At 36.5% G+C, this 23883-nt stretch overlaps 1 protein-coding gene across 1 annotated transcript in view; it reads left to right on the forward strand.

The window, feature by feature from the left end:
* Positions 1-233: 233 nt before the first annotated feature.
* The window catches only part of Ccny (cyclin Y), a 203463-nt gene continuing 179813 nt past the window's right edge, over positions 234-23883 (forward strand). Inside the window, exons 1-2 of the mRNA XM_063253663.1 lie at positions 234-360; positions 1164-1220. The gene's annotated coding sequence lies outside the window, so the exon portion shown is untranslated. The remainder of the gene's footprint in view (positions 361-1163; positions 1221-23883) is intronic.

Raw genomic sequence — 23883 nt, forward strand, 5'->3', positions numbered from 1 at the left:
CTGAAGTGGCATTTCTTCCCTTTGAACTTCATTTTTGTCTAACCCAAATTTACAGATCACACCATTAAAGAATGATAGGCTCAACAGTTCCTTACTCTGGGGTACACGATAAACTGCATGATGCACACAGCACTAGCAATCTGACAGAGACAAAGAGGCAGCATGGCCCCTGCAAAGGTGGTGACATAGCTATGACACATAAGGGGCATTGTTACATTTTGTGCAGGACCACCATGGGAGGATGGCTGGGAGTTAGAGAAAGGTATATTTTCCATCCAATGCAAGAGCCACAGTGAATATCCACAGACAGCTGGCTGCCTGGCAGGCTTGTCCCAAGGCAGCACAGGCGGAAACGAGGCGGTAAGCTGTGTACAGAGAGGACATGGCAGGAGCCAGGCGGGATCCCTAAGAGAGGAGAGTGGCTTGGGAGTCAGGAGGAATGTTTGTTCAAAAGTTTGGTTTAGGAGGCTCACCAAGCAGAGGCTGAAGACATGCAAGGTCAGGGAAGCAATCTGTAGAGAAGATACTAGAATGAGAATAAACAAGCAGTTAGTAAGCAAAGCGGCAGAGCCATTGAAGGGTGTGTGTTGGAGGACGCGTGGGGAATATCACAGAGAGGTTACTTTATGTCTTGTCCTAAGAAAATGCTGCTGTCATCTCATTTGCTACATTCACTGCCCTTTTGCAGAGTAAGGAGTCCTGTTATTATCTCAGGTTTACAGTGAGGAGAACCAGCAGAGAGCTCCCGTCTCCAGTCATACCAGCTTTAGGAGCTGCACTAGGATTAGAATTCAAAGACCTGCAGCTGTTGGCTGCCAGATCAGCCTTCATCCTGTAATTGTCAAGAGCTAGAAAGCTTTTCCTTCCTAGAAAAAGCTTTTGTTTCTAATGTGTGATTTTCTAGCAGGCAGCAGGGGACTGGTAAGGAAAGGTGACATACAAACATATTCATTAATGATCACAGGCTAACACTGTGTCTTCAGCAAGATTAGCTATGGAAGTGGCCTGCATTTTAGGTGTCTTACTCATTTAACATCTTATTCGGAGATTCTGGTTTGTGGTACCCTGCACTGAGACTCATTCAACAGTAGACATTCTCTGTAACCCTTAAACATGTGCTGACCTGCTGATTTTTATCTAATATGATGGTATCTGTTTTGCAGGAAATGAAGCCAGTGCTTCCTCATGTATGTTTGAGCCATCAGTGATTTCACTAAAATGTAAGACACACATTGTTTATGTTCTTTAAGACTTTAAAGAATAATTTGATGAATAGAATCACGGTCATATATATTTTTCAACTGAGAGTTAGCTTCCTTAGCATTTGCATCTTTTAACCTGAAAGCAGTAAGCTTATTTTTAGTTATGAATAAAATGGTCTCCAATATGTCGCTGTACTGTAAAATGTCCTGCAAAAAGTGAAGTTGAGTATTTATAATAATAAAGTGCAAGGTGGTAGAACGGGCTGACTTCTTCCAATGTCACTTACAGAGGGCATCCTTGCAGAAAAAAATACGCAGTGGAACAAGGTAGATCCTCTAGAATCTAAAGTGAAAGACATTATGAAGCAAAAAAAAAAAAAATCAGGAACAGGTTAGCTATGTTTCAAAAACAAAACAAAACAAAACAAAAGACAAATAACTGGCCATGTGGCTTCCGAATTAGAACTTAATGTGATGTTTGTTAAAAATGAAGACTCCTAGGCCTCACTCTAAAATACTGAGAGAGTTTGGGGGAGTTGTGTGACACAAGCTTTCCAGGAAATTCAGTGCACTTTAAGTCGGACAACTACCTCATCTGAAGAGATAAAGACCATACATTTGCTACAGTCAATTCTGCCTATTATTTTTTCTCTATATTTTACATCATGTCTATGAGAACATGACAAGAATTATTACACTTAACATCTTAACACTTCTTAAAAGTGGCAGATTATTATTTACAAATTTCCTTTTTCATGAGTAAAGATGCCTCTGGAAGATTAAGGAGCTCTTGTTCATGTTCACCTCTTAATACCTCACCGAGAGAACTGCTCTGAAAGTGGGAAAGTTTGACTTTAGGCCGTGTCTTCTCAAACTCGAATATTCAACTGGATCCTTAAAAATAAAATAAAATGATCGACCTCAGAGTCAGGACTAACACTGATATTTTTATAATATATATATATATATATGCAAGTATTAAACTCCTTATAGATAAATAAATATTAAACTTCTTATAAATAAATCTTATTCATGTCTGAATCCAAAACATGTTATATAACACAAAACATATGCAAACAAAACTATAAAGCTAATAAAAATTCAAATAGGCAATACTCATGGGAGACAGGGTAGCATTTGCTCCAATTAAATCACGCTTCTAGTTTATAAAAAAATGTAGCTTCAGATGCACTCCTATGACTGGTTTATAGGAGTGAGACTGCAGACAAGGCTCTGCTTGCTGAATCAGAATAGACTTCACGTTTAGCCAAACTTCCTAGCACACAGTCCCTCAGTGCCACTTATAGTGAGGTTTCTTTGCAACGTTCAGTCCTCTAAGTGGGGAACTTTTCTTTTGTCATACAGGTAAGATAATAAATATTTCAGACTTTGTAAGCTGAGGCAAACTGTGATTTTTCATAGTACAAAGAAGAAAATGGTTTTTTTCTCATAAATAAGATAACTGAATATTGATAGCAATCATAAGCAGGTGGTTTTAATTAAAAATATTTATCATTTGACTGTATTGATAGAGTTCTCCTATGCTCTTGCCTAGATATTTGCCCTTTGTCATATGATTATATTGTAGGTTAACCACAAACTAGATATTTGCCCTTTGTCTTATGATTATATTGTAGGTTAACCATTTAATCAAACATTAAATGGAAGTTCCTCAACTGCACCAAAAAATGGATTTTAAAACACGAGAATGTCTTTTGGACTTGAACTGAGGTCCAAAAAATACTGCCAGAAGTATATATTGAACACAGAAAATACATTCTTTGCAAATTTGTTTGGAGTGGAAGTTTTGTTTCTTTAATTTTTGATGGCACAGAACATGAATGAGGAAGTTTTATGCTCCTTGTGATTGCAATAACATTGGTTGCCAAAAAAATAAGTATATTGCAATATAAGTTTTGCATGTAAACGCTGTTTTGCCTTGTAGTTTTAGGTTCAGTTTATTAAGAAACATTGTCAAGTCTGTGGCAAATTTCCAAAGCCATTTGAAGCTCAGTAACAGTGGTTTAGGAAATACACCATTCAAAAGAAAAATTTCAATCTTATGTGAATGTTTTTAGATATGTCAAAACTAGTCACTGCTAAGCCCTTAACAGGGAAAATAAAGATATTTTCTTCTACTTAGAACAAAAATGTATGAGACTAAATATTACTAATTTCATGAGTACAAATGAAATTTATTGTTAATACCCATGGTTTAATAACAAATAGTAGAATCAAGTACTTTAACCATCACTTTCTACTGATGGATATTATGACTAATACAATGAGATCTTTAAACAACATACATTTCCAAAGGCTTTGTAAATTATCCACATAACACATCTTAGCAGATAGCACTTGAGTTTGAAATGAGTTACTGTTCTTTGAAAGTATTCTGAATTATATTTGTACTACTGAAGAGGATTCATAGAGGCTGCTGCGTGGTGATTTTAAATTTGGCATTGATTCTTCCTGTAAGCCACCAACCTGGCCTGACTCTCCTGGTCTCCAGCCTGCTTGCCCCTAGAAATACTAGTCTCTGCAGGGAATTCAACTCAGCAATTGGCAAACACAAGAAAATAAGATAGGACCAAAAAGTTTGCAAGTCCTGGATACATCTGGAGACAGCCAAAAAAGTACAACGGACTCTTCAAAGGACTCAGCCCACTAAGATGCAAGATTTCCAGAAACATTTAATCACAGATACTCACCAAGATCTTCCCACCTAATATCCCCTGTCTTCTCTCCATCTCTATGAAAAGGACACACTTGTCTTTGTACGGAGCAGAAGGTCGTATTGCATGCTCTGCTGAACCCAGGCACAATAAATTCCATGCCATGTTGCCTTTACACAAGCCTCATGGTTTTTGCTGCTTTTTTAAAATGTGACACTTTGAATAAACTGAAAAGTATTGGAAATGTCTGTGGATTCATCAAAAGCCAAAGAAAATTACTCTAAATTATTTGCTTTATTTTTAAATTGGCTATTGAAGTTCCCAGTGTTCTCAACTCTTCACTAGGTCAGACTAAACTTCCATACTCTAAAACTGGAAATCCAAATGTTCCAAAACCTGAAACTTTTTGAGTGTTGACAGATGTTACATGTGGAAAATTCCATACCATAAACTTTTATTCTATGCCCAAAATTATTTTAAAATATTATATAACATTATCTTCAGGGTATTTTTATAAGATATATATGTAACATAAATGAATTTTATATTTAGACTTAGGTCCTACTTCCAATACTAATTTTCCAAAATCCAAAGTCAGAAATCTTAAACACTTTTGGTTCCAAGTATTTCATACAAGGTTTATCTAATCTACAGTCTTCAACTACTTTATTTTCTTTGGCTTTCACAATTCAATGTGATTTTATTAATACACCATGGGCCAGTGACTTCCTTTGCTTGCCCAACAAATGAGAAACTTACTTTATAGCTTCATTTCTTTCTACTAAAGAGAAAAAAATCTGCTGCGATAAGATATTCCATTGGAAACTTTCTAGTTTTTGTCTTACTTTTTTAAAGCATAACTGTTGTAGTCAGGGGTTGTGAGGAGAGCAATTAGATCTGGACACAAAATTTATATTGTTTTATGATGGTCACCCAGCCTTTAACATGAGAAAATGCAGGAAATCTCTCCACAGCATTTAAGACACAGAATATACAGCCAAGAGCCTGGACCCCACAGCAATGTCCTGCATGAGTCCAGATGAAAACTTAGAGTTCATGACAATGCCTCCCATGAGTCCAACTGGAGGTCTAGAGCCCACGAGAAGGACTCACACCAGTCTGTTTTATGGATCTGCACTGGGAAGGCCCAAAGGTCAGCAGTGGAAGCCAGAAAGTCTGTGCCAGTAGAGCAAAGCAGCTGTGCTGGTAGGTTGAAAGTTTTACACTGGAGCCAAGAAATCACACTCATAATAAAGACTAGGGCTGCCCTGCAAAGTACCACAGCCATCCTTAGTGACACAGAGGTCCCGAGCTCCTCTGATGATAAGCATAATCGAGTACATGCCAGAAAGCCAGCATGACAAGTTTGTCCTGGAGCTCAAACAGCACACGTCTTCCCCTCTGGAGCCAGGAAGCGATGCTTGATGTAAGGACCAGAGCTCCCCAAAGTGAACCACAGCCACTCTCATCAACAGGGTCCTGAGCTGCTCTGATGACAATGGTCGAACTCACACTGGGGAAGCTAGTCATGAGGAGCTCCTCCAGGAGAACCAACGGCCCAAACAGCAACACTTAGAGAAACCCACAACGCCTCACTCCTCCTCTTCACGTCTCTATTAATGCTGGCAACTTTCCTCAGGTGGAACATCTACACTCAGCACCATGCTGATTTAATTCAGCTGGTTTTACATTGACCACCTGTTTTTAATCCATAACGACGGCATAAGGTCATTTCATGATAAAGACAATTCCTTGTCATCTAGCTGATGATAGAAAATCCACACTCCATTAGGTATATTTTTTTTATTGTGTACTGGGAATCACAGACCTCGTGCTTGCCAGGCAGGTGCTGTGCCACCAAGCTATAACCTCTGCCCAAAGTGCAATATTTGAAATCCACTTGTTATTGGTTTCAACATCGTAGGTCTTCACTGGACATAAAAACTACAAACTTTGGAGATCATCTGGGACTCAAAAGGCCATCAAGGGAAAGTAGTGTCACTGTGATTTGTAGCATCCTCACAGCATTGCAAAGTAATAAAGTACCCTTTCCTAGTGACAGCTGTTCAACTCTCACTGCTGCATATACTATGGAAATAAATGAGGAATAATGTCTGTATTTCAGTAAGTAAAGTAAGCTTTACTTAGAGACAATGGACAATGATACGAATACAATAAATTTCGTATCACTGAAAATATGATTTATATTTATAATTACTTAAAAATATAAAGACTTGTTAGGTTGAGGACTAGTATCACTTATATTTTAAATGTGTCTCAAAGGGACATGTGCTAGGGGAAGGGAATGTAGCTCATTGGTGAGGTCTTGAGTTCGATTCCTGGTTATCCCCACACTCTCTCCAAAAGGCACATGTACTAAAAACATGGTCGCTAGCCCTAGGGACTGTTAGGCTAGCTTTAGAAGGTAGAATGTTGGGAGAGAAAAAGAAATCAGTAGGGGTGTACCATTTCCAAAATGTTTTTCATCCTGAAACTTGATTATTTCGTTTAGTGCGGTGTTTTTAAGGTTCATTCATGTTGTGATACTTGTCAGGTTTTCTTTCTACTTTTAAGGTGGAATAATATTCCATTCCATGTGTACACCATATTTTGAGGGACACCTGGGTTGCTTTCTTGTTTTAGCTGTTGTGAATAATGTTGCTATAAACATGGATGCATATGTTTCTCTCTGAGATCCTGTTTTCAATTCTTTTGAGAATATGTCCGAAGTGAAATAACTGGATCACATATAACTCTACCTTTAGTAATCTGAGAAACTGCCATACTGTTGTCTATAGCTGGTGCACCACTGTACATTCTACAAAATGGTACACGAGTGTTTTCATTTCTCTGCTTCTGATCAATATTTGTTATTTTTGTACTTGCTTGAAAAATAAAACTGTATATATTTATCAGGTAATCAACATGATGTTTCAACACAATTAATATATACATTATCTCACAAATTTTTGTGCTTTTTATGGTAGCCATCTAATCGTCTTAAGATAGTATCTCACTGAAGATTTTATTTGCATTGCCCTAATGATTAGTGTCACTGAGTGTCTTTTAATTCGCTTGCTGGCCACTTGTGTATCTTCTCCTGGAAAAGATGTTTTCAATTCCTTTGTCCATTTTTGAATTGTGCAGTTTATTGTTGAGTTCAAGGAGTTCCCTATTCTGAATCTTAACTCCTTTTCTTTTATATGATTTCCAGGTATTTTATTCTACTTTAAATATTACTTTTTTCCTCAGTTGATAGTACTTTTGGATGCAAATTTCAAAATTTTTCACTAAGTCAAAATTAGCTATTTGTCATCTATGTCTTTCATACTATTGCTAAATCCAATGTCATAAATTTTAAACTATTTACTTCTAAAGAGATTTTTAGTTTTAGGTCTTTGATTAAGGTTTTCATACATTTTGGGTTAATTCTTTATATAGTGTTTAGAAAGGCTTCACTTCATTGTTTTGCATGTGTATATGCATACATACTTTTCTCAACAACTTTAGTTGAAAAGACTATTCTTTCCCCCATTAAATGGTCTCAGGACCACTGTCAATTACTTCTACTCTCTGTTCTATTCTGTTGCTTTATCTATCCACACCTTCCTCACACTATTTTGATTCCTGTAGCTTTATTTTTATTTTACCACACTTCTTTAGCTTTATTTTTCAATGTAAGGAGAGAGGAATTAGAAAACACACCCCAGCACAAGTTAAGAACCACCTCCAACCTGGCAGCCCATTGATCTGCCCTTCCTTTTGTCTCCAAAATGAATACAAATCCTCATGAACACATGATTCGCTGACTGTGCTTCTGTGCTACCTGGATCCACTTTGGAATCCATACTTATTTCTACACTAAAAATGCATTTTTTTTTTTTGTTAGCTTGGCTGTGTAGTTTGGTTGATTTCAAGAAGATCCTACCTTGGAAGACTGAGAACTGTGAGCCAAAGTAATTATTATAGCTTTGTAGTAAATTTTAAAAGCAGGAGGTGAGGGGCTGGGGATTTAGCTCAGTGGCATAAGCGCCTGCCTTACAAGCAGGCAGTCGTGAGTTCGATCCCTGGTACCGATAAAAACGAAAAAGACAAAAAAAAAAAAAAAAAAAAAAAAAAAAGCAGGAGGTGAGAATACTCCAGCTTTACTCATCATTTGCAAGATGGTTTGGGCTAGTCAAGATTTTTTTTATTAGTAATACATACTGTTTACATTCCCTGTAGGGGGTACAGGTACATAATGCATCTGAGTTCCTTTTTATCATCCTTTTCCCTTCTTTCCCTCTCCATGTCATCCCCACCCATTCTTGATCCCCTTCCTTTTTTTCTCTTTGTACATGTTTGCAGTACATAATGCTTACATTCCCTGTGAGGAACTGGTACCTGTACATAGCACATCTTAATTCCTTTATTCATCCCTTTCCTTCCCCTCCCTTTTCACTCCCTCAATTGAGATTTCTTTTGATCTCATCTATGTTTTAGGATAGATTTTTTTCTATCTCTGCAAAAAAAAAATCATTAGGAATTTGATAAAAAATGAATCAAATTCATATACTGCATGTAAAAATATTGACACAACAACACTGAGTCTTTCACAAACAGGGGTTGCATCTCTATTTATTTGAATGTTTTTAATTTTTTCAACTATGCTTTGTAGCTTCCATTGTTGTCTTTCACCTCCTTAAATTAACTCTTCAGCATTTTATTTTTATGCTATTATAAATGAATTGTTTTAATAATTTTATTTTCAGACTATCCCCTGTTAATATAGAAACAATTAAGTTTTGCTGTTGACTGTAAATCTTTTTACATTGCTGAATTTGTTCTAGTTCAAACAGTTATTCTGCAGAATTTTCAGGATTTCCTACATGCAAGATGTTATCTCTGCACAGAGGTAATCCTATTGTTTTTTTTTTTTTTTTATTTAAAGAAAAGGAAACGAAAAAAAAATACATGGAGATAAAAAGAAGGGTAGAAATAATACAAAATTACAGACAAACAAAAGGTAAGAAATTGCCGGTTGATAAGTTACACATTGTCATCTTCGAAATAGCTGTTCAGGTTATAGAATTAAAGTATTTAGAATGACATTCAAAAAGTGACCCTACAAACCATTCTGCTCTATGATCAAACAAAAGCTCAGTAATATGATTATCAGTCCTACACATTTGTTTTACATCTCAAAGAGGATAAGATTAACCATATCAAAACAGAACAGAACATTTTTAAAAAAATAAAAAACAATTTAAAGACATACAGATTTCAAAGCAAGTCCACTGGAGATCTTCATTATCTAACTGTCTCTAGCTTCTTACAAATAGTTGTCCCTATCTTCACCCACTTTATATACTTATTGCATATTATAGAACTAATCAAATCATTACAGGATGATGAAGTCTTTTTAGGTCCTCAAGTTCCAAATTAGGGAGGACAATAGCAACTACCATCACATCTCTCATTCTTTTTGTGATAGCCGTCCCCATCTCTGCATATGCTGAAGTTGAACTGAAGAAACCAGTCCAATGTCATTCTAATCAGCAAACAATAGATTGCTAGAATTTATATTATAATGCTACAAAATAAGCCTGGGGTTTCTCAGCGGTAATCCTATTTTTTTGGTTGATACATTATGTCAATTTGGGAAGTTTGGCCCTTTTACTGGGAGAGTTAGCAGGGAGCCAGAGCTCTTTGTAAATATCCTCCTCCTGTGCAAGGGGAGCACAAGGAGATTTTGTGAGTGCTACACCCACCCTGGAGGGTGGGGTAGGGGACCGTGTACAATATAAAGGAGGAAAAGAGGCTTGGTCTGCCCCCTCTTTTGTTCTGGCCACTGTTGCTGGCTACTGCCTTGAAATGTTGCCCCTGTGCTTGCCATGCTGCCTTGAAGCCAGCTGATTATGGACTGAAACCTCCACAAACAGTGAGCTAAAGAAACTTTTCCTTCCTTCACTTGGAATGTCAGATATTTTTGTCCCAGCAAGGAGAGAAAAGTAACCAAGACAACTATGCTTTCCTTTCCAATTTGGATGCATTTTATTTATTCTTTCTGTGTAATTGCTCTGGCTAAAATCTCAAGTACTAAGTGGAGTGGAAGTGGCAAGTGAACACCTTTACCTTGTTTCATATCTTAGAGGAAAAGTTTTCAGTCTTTCACCATTGAGTGTGATATTCTCTGTGGGTTTTTTATACTGGTTTTCATTGTTGAGAAGTAGTTCTTCTGTTTTATTATGAAAGCATATTAAGTATTGTTCAAGAGCATTTCTTCAATGAGATGATGATATAGGGTTTTTTTTTTGTTTTTTTTTTTTTTTTAACCTCATGTTAGCTTGATGCAATGTACTGACAGTTTTCCCATGGTGAACTATGCTTGTATTTCAGGAATGAATCCCACTTGGTCATGGTGTATCGTTCTTTTAATGTGCTTCTGATTTGTTTACTAGTTTACTATTGAGGAATTTTGCATCATGCTCATAAAGGATGTTGGTCTGCAGTTTTATTTTCTTATAACATCTTCAGTTTTATAGTAGGGTAATTCTGGCCACATCAAATAAGTTAGAAAGTGCTCCTTTCCCTTCAATATTCTGAAAAAGTTTGAGGATTGGTATTAATACTTCTTTGAATAGTTGATGGAATTCAGCAGTCCAGCCATCAGGTCTGTGGCTTTTGTTTGTCATTACTGACTTAATCACTTTACTAAAAATAGATCTAAATACTAAAAATAGATCCATTGTAATTTAAACCTAAAGTGGAACCAGAAGCCTCATGTGTTAGGAACATAATTAGATCGTGGGGGTGGTGCACTTGGCCTGCTGTTAAGAGGTAGGGTCTGGCCCAAACCAGGGAGTTATTGGGGCTGACCTGGGAGGTCATATCTGCCTCCCCAGTTCCTCTCTTCTCATTTTGCTTCTTGGCCACCTTGATATCAGTGGCTTTCCTCTGCCAGGCTCCCGTCATTTTTCCGTTGGAGCCTATAATCATGCATGCAATGAGACCTTTGAAACCTCGCTTCTTTAAACTGCAGGTGTTGGGTATTATGTGTTCAGTGTTGGGAATGTGACTAAACAAGAACTATTTTTGTGAATTTTTATTTTTATATTTATTAGTACATATTTGTAGGATACAATGATTACATTCATTTTGACAAGCTGCCACATGTACATACATATTTTTCTCATTTCTTCCCTCCCATCTCCCTCTGTCTCTTGGACCCCCTTCCCTTCTGCAAAGGATCTATTTCCCTGTTTCCCATTATCTGATGTTTATTTTGCTCTTTGATTTATTTATATTTCAGGCTTCTCATACAAGAGAAAATATGTAATATTTAAGCTTGTGTGTTTAAGACAAGGTCCATTCAGACAGGCTTCCTATTTATTCTTAGGTTTTGTGTGTTTCTAAGAATTGATCTGATACTTTAACATACAAATGTTAATAATACTCTTATTCTTATAGCTATAGAATTGGAAATACTGTTTTTCTTCTCTGTCTCTGTCTCTCTTTCTGCCTCTGTCTTTCTCTCCCTCTCTCTCTCCTTCTCTTTCTAGAGACAGTGTCTTACCATGTAGTTTAGGCAGGCCTTGAACTCAGGGAAATTCTCCTGCCTCAGCCTCCCAAGTGCTGGCATTACAGGCATGGAATACCGTGCCACCTTCCTTCTCATAGCTGATTTTAGTATTTTGAGTCTTTTTTATTTTTATATCTATATGTTTAAATATTTTATTGCTCTTTCTGAAAAATCAACTTTTGATTTTACTGATTTACTCTGTTGTTTTTCTATTCTGCATTTGATTGGTATGGGCTGTAATCTTTTTATTTTCTTTGTTCTGCTAGCTTTGGATTTAGTTTGGACTTTTTAAAGTTATGCTGGTAAACATAGGTTGTTGGTTGAAGTGTGTTTATAGCTATAAATGTCATTGACTAGCATTGTTTTCTTTGCATCCTATAAACATAAGTATATTGTGCTTCCACTTTTATTTATCTGAAACATGTATAAAATTCCCTTTTGATTTCCTCTCTGATCTATTGATTAAGAGGGTGTTGGTTGTTAAATTTCCATGTAGTTTTGAATTTTCCAGTCTTCTATTAATTGATCTAATTTCATCCTGTTGTGATCAGGAAAAGTATTTTAAGCCTGGGAAAGTGGGTTAGTGGTAGAGTACTTGTATTACATATGCAAAGCTCTGGATTCCATCCCCTGCGGCACAATGAAAAAAAAAGACATGTTATATGATATTTATATTTTTAAATACATTGAGACTTAATTTGTGGTCTAATAAATTAAAGTCTGGAAAATGTCCATTATGTACCTGGAAAGAATGTGTGTCCTGTTTTGGGGTAGAGTATTCTGTATTTATCAGTAGATCTAGCTGGTTTATGGTGTTAAATCCTCTATTTCTTTGTCATCTGTCTTACCCATTATTGAGAAACGGATACTGAAATCTGTAACTATTATTCTATAACTGTTTCTGCTTGAGTTTTTCCAGTTTTCTCCTTCATGTATTTTCACAACCTCTCATTAGATCCATAAATGTATTATGTACTAACTTGTTTGTTTCTTTATTAGAGGTAAAACTAGATGAATCAAGGAGGAAATTAAAGTTTTTAAATTGAAAATAATAACCATATATTTAATTATGAATAAAGTAATATCATCAAGGGAGAGATAAGGATTTCTACAGCAATTTGGGTTGGACTCCTGGGTCACTTCTGTTGCCACTTGTTAAACTGTGAGCTTTGCATTTTCATGCACAAACAATGACTTCCTTGGAGGCAGTTTGCCTGTAGTAACTCCCACATGTGCTGGATCTTGACTTCATGCAGCCAGACTGGTGAATAACTGAACTAAAGCACGAAAAGAGCAATGCCAAAGGACTCCAGGCGCTGGTGCCAGCTCAGGCTAAGGAGGATTAAGGCTGTCTACACGCACTGGGTCACTAACCTGGACATAATGAAAGCACATTTGTTGCTTTAGTTTAGCTAATTTTCCGTAGGGGTAGGGGGAAAAAATGGGACTTTTCAGGATATGCTGCCCCAAAACATATAGCTTCTGAGAGTCAAGAGGACAAGATAGCTCTAGTGTGTTAACCAAAAGTAGGCAAATCCGAAAGTCAACAGTGTCACTGGCAGGCTCACCTCACCGCACACTGTCAGAGACACACTTGCGGGCCACTGAGAGCAGGTCTGATTCACACTGCTGAAGCCAGCCTCTCTCTTCACAGTCTACAAGTATAATTTTTTTCAAGAATCACATAAGCCATCCTCGTGTTGCTTTGGAGAAAAAAAGATGACCAAACAGAATGCACATGTGTTTCTAGTTTAAACTAGAAGGTTAGCAAGATTATCCTGCTTACTTTGTGGAGGAATTTTATATATTAGGTTGATTTAAAACTAACTCTCTTTCTCTCTCACACACACACAAGTACAACATTCTTTGCTTTTTTACTTCCCTACATAGATGACACTCCTGTACAGAACACAAACCCAGATAGATAGTCCCGACAAGTGACAAGTGGATAGTGCATTACTGAAATCAAGACAGGTCTTACTAGGAATTTTATTTTGTATACTTGTATAGCTCAGAAAGCATAACATGAAACTTTCAACAAACTAAGATACATTATAGTATAAATGAACAAATCATCATGTCTATTGAAATGTTTTTAAACAATGGACTGTGTAATTTGGGAAAGTATTTGAACTTCTCCCTACTTCCTATTTCTCTCTCGCAATCGAATCAGGCTATGTTTCTTGGGGGGAAAAGGAAGTATTCATTAGTTCAGTTTGTTTTTGTTTTTATTTTTGGTACTGGGAATGAAGCCGAGCTTCATGCTTGACAGGCAGGTGCTGCACTCTGAGCTACATCCCCAGCTCCCTTGTTAGTTTGATTTGAATGAAATTTAGTTGTTAACGCATTGTTTGAAAGAGGACACACTGGGCATAGTGACCCATAGGACAGCCCTCTGGATGTTAGAGTTGCTCTCACTGTAGCCTAGAACTTTTGTTTCAGTTGTTGGAAAGTCCTTCCATTTTCCACTCTTCCTTCTCCAATTCTCCCTCGCTCCCAATCCTCCTGTCTGGGTACATACACAGACACACACCCCTGGATTGGTTAGTATGCAGCTTTCGTGGTGAGGCTACCAGAGAACACTCCATTCTGCAGGATAATGGCCCCACATCTCTGTGATAGTGGAAGACTGAAAGGAGGTCTGGCCTGGGTTTGGCAGGGGGCAATGAAAAGTTTCTTTTGAAGATGCAGGCTTGCGTGTGATAGAGAATGATGCCAATATTTAGTCTCTAGTAGGAAGACTAGAGAAACCAGTGAAAACTTCAGGCATAGGTGCTCTCAATTAAGTTACCGAGCAATGTCAGGTGAGCAGCTTAGCAGCATAAAAAGTAACTCCTTTACAAAGTTGAAGAATGTGATGCATTAACACAGCTAGAAAAGCAAGAGGACTTTAAAATTTGATCAACAGTGGTTGACACGTTCCCATCTGGATTTATTCATGAGATCTATAATCTTTAATGGACTTCTTTTTACATCTGAGTCACTTGATCTAGAAGGTTGCAAGGAAAAAATGGACTATTTAATCAAACATACAGAAAAGAAATATATATATTACCCCACAGGGTCAGCACAGTAAATGTCATTTTCTGGTTACTCGTGACTTCTAAAAATGAGGGATTTCATACTTTTGCAAGACCGCATTGATTCTTCCTATGATTACGCCTTCTAAAATCTAGTGGCTGGGCTGGAGATGTAGTTCAGTGGTACAACACTGACCGGGCATGTGAGAGGTCATGTGTTCCATACCTAGGACCACAAAAAGTCCAGTGATTGTATTCAGTAAAACAAAAACAAATGTGACATGCCATAGTTTTCTCTATAAAAAGCAAAAGTAAAAACCATCTTACAAGATATGTATGCCATTATGATTAAGCTTCTATTACTAAAAAGATAAGCATTTTGTTTACCTTTTTAGTTCCTTTTTAGTTCCTATTTCCTCCCTTAGTTCCTAGGGAGACCAGTGTCTAGGGTCTCCCTGAAACCTGATTTCCACCCTAATTGGGAGTCCTCTAATCACCCGCCACCCCACTTGGTGTTTAGGCCCCACAGTTCCTGATTCCCATCATCCTCATCCACCACTGCCGTCCAGATCATAGCTGTGCATGACCCTTGGATATGCTTAGGTCACATATTTTGCTTTAGTGAAAAATATTAATTTTTAAATGATAAAATATTAATATATAAAAATTACAAATTGCCTTAGCCTGTGCTGCTATAACAATATGCCACAGCCTGGGAAATTTATAAGCAACAGGAATTCATTTCTCATGGTTTTGGAAGCCTGAATCCCAGGTGAAGGTGCTGTTGGGTCTGGAGTCTGGCGAAGGCTGCTCTCTGACCCTAACGTGACACCTTGCTGCTGCAGCTTCCAGAGGGGTTGAACACTGTGTCCTCACATGGCAGAAAGAACAGGAAGACCTTTAAAAAGCGTGTGTTTCCTTAGTCACCCCTTTTCATAACGTACCTAAGCATCCTATCGTGTGAGCAAAGTTCCGACTGAATCACCTCCTAAAGCCTATGTCTCTAGATACTGCTGTGTTGAGCATTAAGCTTTAACATGAATTTTGGAGGGGACAAAGGCCTTTAAACCGTAGCACAAACAGAAAAGTAGGAAAGGGGGGAAATCATTAGTGTGTCTTCTCTGATCCATATCAGCTTATATTAGACATATAACTTTCTTCTGTCAGTGTTGTTATATGAACCGTAGCAAAGTTTTCAAATTTTGTCTGCAGAAAATTACATTTTAAGAAAAGAAGTCAGACTAAATCCATTTCTGTTGCCCATTTTACCTAAATGTATGTGACTTCCACACATGTGCATGCTCCTTTTGATCACACTGTGCGGTAACACCTCCCAATCAGAGCTCCCTTTTGTTTCACTAGCCTCAGTTGCTGGTTGAATCTCCACCCTTTTTCACAGTTCTTAGAAACACTTTTTTCCCAGGATTTTTTTTATTAAGTTGAAATTTATTGTAGTTTCCAGTCTGCCATTAAGAAGTTTATACAGAAGTTTATAAGAAGTCTTATACAGTCCTCACAATCAAAAAGTTCACCAAAGTGGAAGGACTTCTGGTCTTCTTAGATCCATCAGAGAATAGAGAATTAAAATTACTGAGAATTACAGACAGGTGGGTACAGAGACTCACCTCTTAACAGAGCAGAAACCACAGGTAGAAACCTAGTGGGAAAAAGCACTACGGTAGGAAATCCTGGACTGTGATTGATAAGCTGCTGGAGGCTTAGTTGGGTAAGTCAAAAATTAAAAACTTCAGGGGAGTGGGTGTGACGCTGCTCAAAAAAGGGTGCCCCTCTCTTTTAGTTTTATCTCTGAATTCCGTGAATTCTTCACAGTGAATATTGAGGAAAAATCCCCTGTGCTTCAGGCTCAGGGAGAGTAATGCAACCATTTGACATACTTCAGAAAATTCTTCTCAACAAGGTAGGCCTTGAGAAAAAGCTGTTTTACCTCAGCCTAACCTGCTGGGACTCGATCACGCTACACTGCACGGGAGGAGGGAAATTGCCATCTCCAGTCCATCAAGCCATCTTGCCCTAGTGAGGTGGCTCTACAGGCAGAACCAAGCAGTGTTGGAACAGTCACGGTCCAGGGGGCCTAGGTTTACTCAAAGACTGAGAAGTAACTACAGGCCTACAGAACTCTCCCTCGCTGCATTTTACCACTGTGTCACTGAAAGCTCACCTACTGTAGTTTCTTTTAGCCAGTATATCATGTCTGCCTTTCAACAAAAAATAAGAAGTCATACTAAAAGACAAAAGAAAATAAAGCATTGAACAAACATCAAAACCAGAGTCAGATATGGGAATTATCAAACCAAAAAAAAATTTTAACTATAGCAATGCGCTAAGGGCATTCATGGAAACAGCAGGAAACACCAAAGAACAAGAAGATAACAGCAGAAAGGCAGGAACTCAGAGAACTGTAAAGAAGATCAGAGATTTTTAAAAAAAACATTATAGCAGAAATGAAGAATTTGATAACAGCTTTGTAGATTGGATGTAGCTGAAAAAATAATTCATGAGCTTTCAGGCTGTGAAAACAGAAGCTTCAAATTTGAAAAGCAAACAGGAAAAAGAATTTTTAAAAAACTAGAGCAAATTATCCAAGAACTGAAAAATTTACAGAAGATTTAATATATATGTAATGTGAATAGCAGCAGAAGACAGAAACAGGAGTAATATTTGAACCAATAATTATTGATAATTTTCCCCAAATCGATTTCAGATGCCACAACACACATGCAGGAAGTTCAGGGAACACCAAGTAGAATAAACGTTGAAGCAATTACACTATTGGCATATCATAACATGAAAAAAACTAAAGAAAAAAGTCCTAAGCTAACGTGGGAAGAGACCCACATTGCATATGGGGAAGTAAAGATAAAAATTGCATCCAATTTCTCCTTGTAAATCAGGCAAGCAAAAAGAGAGTTGAATGAAATATACAGCAAGGAAAATTATATTGGGAACTCAGGTCTATGTAAAGAAAGAGGAAACATCAAAGAATGAATAAATAAAGGTAAAATAACTTATTCTTAATTGATCTAATACATACTAGTTTAATATAATAATAGTAAAATTGTATTCACCTATGTATGGTGATCTGTGTGTATAGGCTCAGAGGTATAAATGAAATGAGTGACAGTAACAATATGAGGCAGGGAAGGAAGAAATTAAAATATTTTGTTTTGATAAGGTACTTGGCACCATCTGTGAAAGAGCATACTGTTACTTGACAGTAGATTTGAATTTGTTTTAAGCATGTATAACTATCTCTAGGGCAATGACTTTAATTTTAAAAAAGTAAAATGGAGTTATATAAAATGCTTAGTTTAAACTACAAAAAACTGTATGAGGTAAAAATATGAACAAAAAATAAAGGCAACAATTAGAAATAGCAAATATGGTAGCATTACCTGAGCTACAGCAAGAATACTTTAAATATCAATGGTGTAAATACACAAATTATAACATGAGATTGTCCCCACCCCACCCCCCATCCCATCCCAAAAGCAATGGGCTGATTTGGAGGAAGTCAGGCTGAGATGATAGCAACTGAAGTAAAAATAATAATAATAACTTGATGCTCTATTGTTTGATTGACTTTGCAGACTTAAAGCTGGTAGTCCAAGCATCTATTTGGATTATAGCAACTTTGGGAGGATTTCCTTTTGTCTTGCTTTTGAAATTCAATATTTTGCTATGTTTCATTGTTTTGTTTTATTCCTGTATTTGGCAACTTGAGCAACTATTTTGAAGATAACAAGATGCAATGTAACAACCATTGTTGAATTACTATCATCTTGTTTTGAAAACATTTTGCTATTGGTGTTCTCTGTGGTTGGTGGTGGTGTTTTGATTTGTTTGTTTCTTGATTCTTCTGTTCTTTTTTCTCTTTAAAATAAAAAAAATTAAGAGGTAGAGAAGATGATTCCTTGCTAACTCTAATTGAAAGACAGCTGTAGTAATTATATTGATTTCAGGTGGAATACATTTCAGAGCAAAGAAAGTTATTAAGATAGTGACTTTACACAATGAGAAAAGAATCAGTACATCAAGAACACAGTGATCCTTAGTATGTGCATTCCTAACAATAACATATCAAATATGTGAGGTAAAAACTGATAGAAACTGCAAAGAGCAATAGATGTGTTCGTTATTAGAGGTGGAGACTTGAAAAATTACTCTATCAGAAATGGATGGATCTAGTGGGCAGAAAATAAAGATATAATTGAATTTAACAGCACCATCAATCAACTAAATATAATTGATATCTACTGTATTCAACAACTGCGTATTACACATTTTACTCAAGTTTACATAGAATATTTACCAAGGAAAACAACATTCTGGTCCATAAAACATTCCTTAACAAATTTAAAATAAGAATGTCACAATATTTGCTTTTAAACCACAGTGGAATTAAACCAGAAATCAGTAACAGAAAAATTATTGGAAAATTCCTAAATGCTTGGCAATTAAATAGCTGTTGCCAGGGTTATCAAGGAGGGCGGGAACAGAGCATAGACATAGGGCAGTGAATTATTCTCTATGCTGTTACAATAGTGGGTACATGTCATTATGAATTTATTTAATTTCATAGTATGTATAGCACCAAGAATAAAGCTTAATGTAAACTGTAGACTTTGGGAAATAATAATGCTTTGGGTGATAACAAATATACCACTATGGTGTGATGGAGATGAAGGTTGTGCATGGAGGGGCATGGGAAATGTTGAACTATTTCCTACTCAACACTTTTGTGAATCAGAAAATTGCAAAGCCTTCCCTGCAAACCTGTGCCATGCACAAACCACCAGCAGACTGGGGACAGCCAGACCCAAGGGGGAGAGACAGCCAGACTGTGGAGGCAGACAACAGGCCTCACCAAGGAGCAAGCCCTCCCTCCGAACCTGCATCATGCAAGGGCCACCCGCAGGGTAACAGCCAGACCCCAGCCCTTTCTGGCATGCAGGCTGGCAAACAAGAAGAGCCAGTCCTCCACCCCTAACACCCCGTAAACCTGGAGGAGCACAGGTTGTAATGGTAGCTATTGAGGTGAAATGCAATTTGATTCTTGTGGCATTTTGGTGTTTCAATGATCTTGCAGGTGTAGGATCATCTATTCAGAGGACAGCGGTACACAGTATAGCATCTGGGGCGGGGGAGGGATTTCCTTCTGAGGGTGATAGCCATTATTAATTCCTTATTGTCTTGCTTTGAAGTCCTGTATCACTTTCATTGTTTTGTTGGGTTGGGTTTTGTTCTGTTTTGTTTTGTTTGATTTTGTTATATCTGATGGCAAGAGCAGCTATTTCAAAGATAGCAAGATATATTATGGTAGCCAGTTTTGATTTATTATTGTCTTGTTTTAAAGTCCTTAATTGTATTCATTGTTTTGTTTTGGTTGGTTTTATTATGTTCTGTTCTGTTTGATTTTCACTATGTGTGAGGGTGTCTGCAGCTATTTTGATGACAGCAAGAGGCATTATGGTGACTATTGTTGATTTTGTATTGTTTTGAAATCCTGTGTCACTTGTACTGATTTGTTTGGTTTTATTTTCTTGTTTTTATTCTCCTTAAAATAAATATTTAAAAGTTGCACTGATCCTAAGTGCATAGTGCTTTTGTTGTTGTAATATTTGCTTAATTTTGTGGAGCTAGTATGAAACCTAGGACCTTATGCATGCTAAGCAAGCACTCTATTACTGAGCTACATCCTGAGTCCATTGAGTTTTGATTCATGGATACATTCATGTAATATTCATCCCAATTCACAATAAAGAATATTTTCATCACTCCAGAAGGTTCCCCCATGTGCCATTGCCCTGCACAATTACTGTTCTGATTTCTATCACCACACATTAATTGTACTTACTCTTGACTCTCATGTGGAAGGTATTACATAGTATGTATTATTTTTTGTGCTGGTTTTTATGTCATGTGCTTCTGAGATTCACTTATGTTACTGCAAGTATTTAGTGCTGTGTAGTATTACATTTTATGAATACAGTATATTATGATGTGTTTAAAATTCTCTTAATAAGCACTTAAATTGGCTCCAATTTTTGCTTTATTAGTAAAGCATTTATTATAGTTTATTGCAAGACTTCTTTAGACACATTATTTCATTTCTCTCAGGCCAGTATATAGGAGTAGATGCCTTAGTTACTTTTGTCATTGCTGAGACAAAACACTTGATACCCAAAGTTAAAAGAGAAAAGGTTTATTATAGCTCACAATTTATAGTTTTCAGTTCATAGTTGGCTGGCTCCAAGGCAGGGCAGCATGGCAGAGGAGAAATAGTTCATGGGAGGCAGAAGGCAGAAAGGCAGCAAGCAATGCAGAGAAGCAGCAAGCCACTATAACAGCCTCTTCCTATCCTTATATTCTATCCAGGCTATACACACTTAGTGTTGGTAACACTCACACCCAGTGTTGACCTTCCCTATATCCACACCCAGAACTATGCTAAGCCAATCAAAGTAATAATTTTGTGGATCTGGGATGATCATACATCCTTAATCCCAGCATCACACACACTAGGTCCAGCCATCTCTGAAAAGCCCCACTTATGACTCCATGTGTCTTTAGAGGGACATCTGGATACAAGCTGTAACAGTAGAATTACTGACTGGGAACTAATTCTCTGTAGATAGTAAGGAACAACTGTAATTGCCCTGGGTGTAAAATGTAATTCAGTGTGGTTTTATCTTGCATTTCCCTGATGACTAATTATATCAAATATCTTTATTGGCTAGTTATATATCTTCCCTTGTAAAATGTCTGTATTCATTTCACTATATATTTTAACTAGGCTCATCAATTATTGGCTTATAAATACTATATATTCTTGATATGAATAATTTGTCATTCTATGGCTTGCAATTTAATTTTCTTGATGCAGTCATTGATATGCAGTTTTTTTATCAACTTGTATTGATCATTTAGAATTTCTCTGTCCTCGAAAACTCTTGCTTATTTCAGGATCACAACATTCTGTGTTTTCTTTTAGAATCTGTACTAGTTTAGCTTTTGCCTTTAGGTCTAAGATTCATCTCGTTACTTTTTATGTAGAGAGTGGAGTTGGGTTCAAGGTTTATGTTTTCTTCCACTGTCCAATTGTTTCAACACCATTCATTGAAAAAGGTCTCCCTTTCTCATTGAATTGCCCTGTGTTGATAGACACCGTAGTGGAGGGGGAAGAGGAGAAACTCAGAACCTACACAAATTTTAAGAAATTGGCTCATCTGATTGAAAGCTGGCAATTCCAAAACCTGTAAGCAAGCCAGTGAGCTGGAAATTTATGAAGAATTTCTATCTTACAATCTCAAGGTAGAGTTCCCTCATCTCCAGGAATCATGTTTTCCTCCAAAGGTTTCCAGTGATTAGATGAGACCCATCTCCTTTAGATTTTTGAGGGTATTCTGCTTTAACTTGTTATAAATGTTAATCATACATACAAAATCCTTCCACAGCAACGTCTAGTGTTTGAACAAATGACTGAGGACTTGAACAAATGACTGAGGACTTGAGGATTTTCTCCATGCAGATCATTTCATATACTAACAGATAATTTTACTTTTTCCAATATTTCTTCTTCCAGTTGTCTTGGCTAGAACCTCCAGTATAATACTGAGTACAAGTGATAAAAGCAGGGATCTCTGTCTTATTTCTGATCTTAGAGTTAAGTGCCCATGGATTTTTCAAAGATATCACTTACCCAGTTAAGGAAATTCCTTTACCATTTTGTTGAATGCTTCCATCATGAAAGATTGTTACATTTTACTACCTGCATTTGTTGAGATGATCATGTGTTTTCTGTTCTATTGATGGAATGTATTACACTAATTGATTTCCAGGTATTAAAATACCTTTGCATTTCTAAGTCCCACTTGGTAATGGTACATTATTCTTTTCATGTGCTTTTGGTTTCAATTTGCAAGCATTTTTGAGACGTTTTGGTCTATATATTCATAAAAGACATTGGTCTGCAGTTTTCTAATGATCTCTTTGTCTTGTGTGAGTGTCAAGAGAATATCAGTATGGCTGGATGATTTGGGAAGTGTTGCATTCTCTTATGTTTTGTGGAAAAGTTAGTGAAGAATTGGTATTGTACCTTATTTAAATATTTGGTAGAATTCACCAAGGAATCTATTTGGGTCTAGAATTTTCATCATGGTGAGTTTCTCATTATTAACATAATTTCTTAGTTTTATAAGTTTACTTAAATTTTCCATTTGATTTTGAGTTAGATTCAATAGTTTGTGTCTGTTTAGTCAGTTATCTATTTTATCTTTACTAATTTGTTGGCATATACTTGTATAAATAAGCTATTCTTCACAATGTTACGATTCATAGTATAACTAAATTATTCCTTCAAATACGTTTTTGGTACAGCTGTGATGGTGGTGCAACCTGTAATTCGAGTACTCTGGAAGACTGAGGAAGGAGGATTACAAGTCAGCCCCAACCTGGGCAATCTAGTGATCTAGTGGAACTTAATCTCAAAAATAAAAAATAATGTGGAAATGTGGCTCAGTATGAAAGGTCTGGGTTCAACCGCTAGTATTATAATAGAAAAAAGTTTTATATAAAGTTAGTAGTAATGGTTTCTCATTTTTAAGTGTAATATTTTGAATGTTGGCTTTTTCCTTTTTAATTTGGCCAGTCTAGCAATTTTGTTGATCAGTTCAAAAACAAGCCTAATCTCATTAATTTTCACTGTTTTTCTACTGTATTTTATTAATATCTGATCTAATCTTTATTATTTCTTTCCTTTTGCTTCCTTGAAGTTTAGTTTAATTCATTGTCTTCAAGTACAAGATTAGATTTTGATTTGAGAATTCTTTTTTAACTTGGCATTCACATTCATATTTTTCTTTCTAAGCACTGTTTCTAATGTATCTCACAAATTTTGGTATTTTATGTCATTTTCATGAATCTCAGTCATTTTAAATATTCCCTATATTTTTGACCCATTTTTTGTAATGTGTTAATTTTCAGCTTTTTATGAGTTTCCTTTCTTTCTGTTATTGATTCCTAATTTCACTCCATGTGATTGTTTAGTATACTTTCTATAATTTCCATTATTTTAAATAGACTTATACTTGTGTTATGATCTAAGAGTATTTAATCCTGGTGAATGTCTTTGTGCATTTGATAAGCATAAATAGTCTCTTGATGTTGAGCACAGGTTTGTGGCTTTGTTACCTAGGTTGTGTTTATAGTGGCATTGAAGCTGATTTCCTTGTTCCTATCCTGTCTAGATATCGTGACTAAAAATTCATTTATGAGGTCTCTATCATTGTTGAATCATCTGTTTCTCCCTTCTACTCTGCCAGGTTTTTTTTTTTTTTTTTTTTTTTTTTTTGTCTTTTTCATTTTTTTCGGTACCGGGGATCGAACTCACAACTGCCTGCTTCAAA

This window comes from Cavia porcellus, unplaced genomic scaffold (genome assembly GCF_034190915.1).
Source record: "Cavia porcellus strain 051 isolate PalLab524CR breed Dunkin Hartley unplaced genomic scaffold, mCavPor4.1 scaffold_7, whole genome shotgun sequence".
Lineage (NCBI taxonomy): Eukaryota > Metazoa > Chordata > Mammalia > Rodentia > Caviidae > Cavia > Cavia porcellus.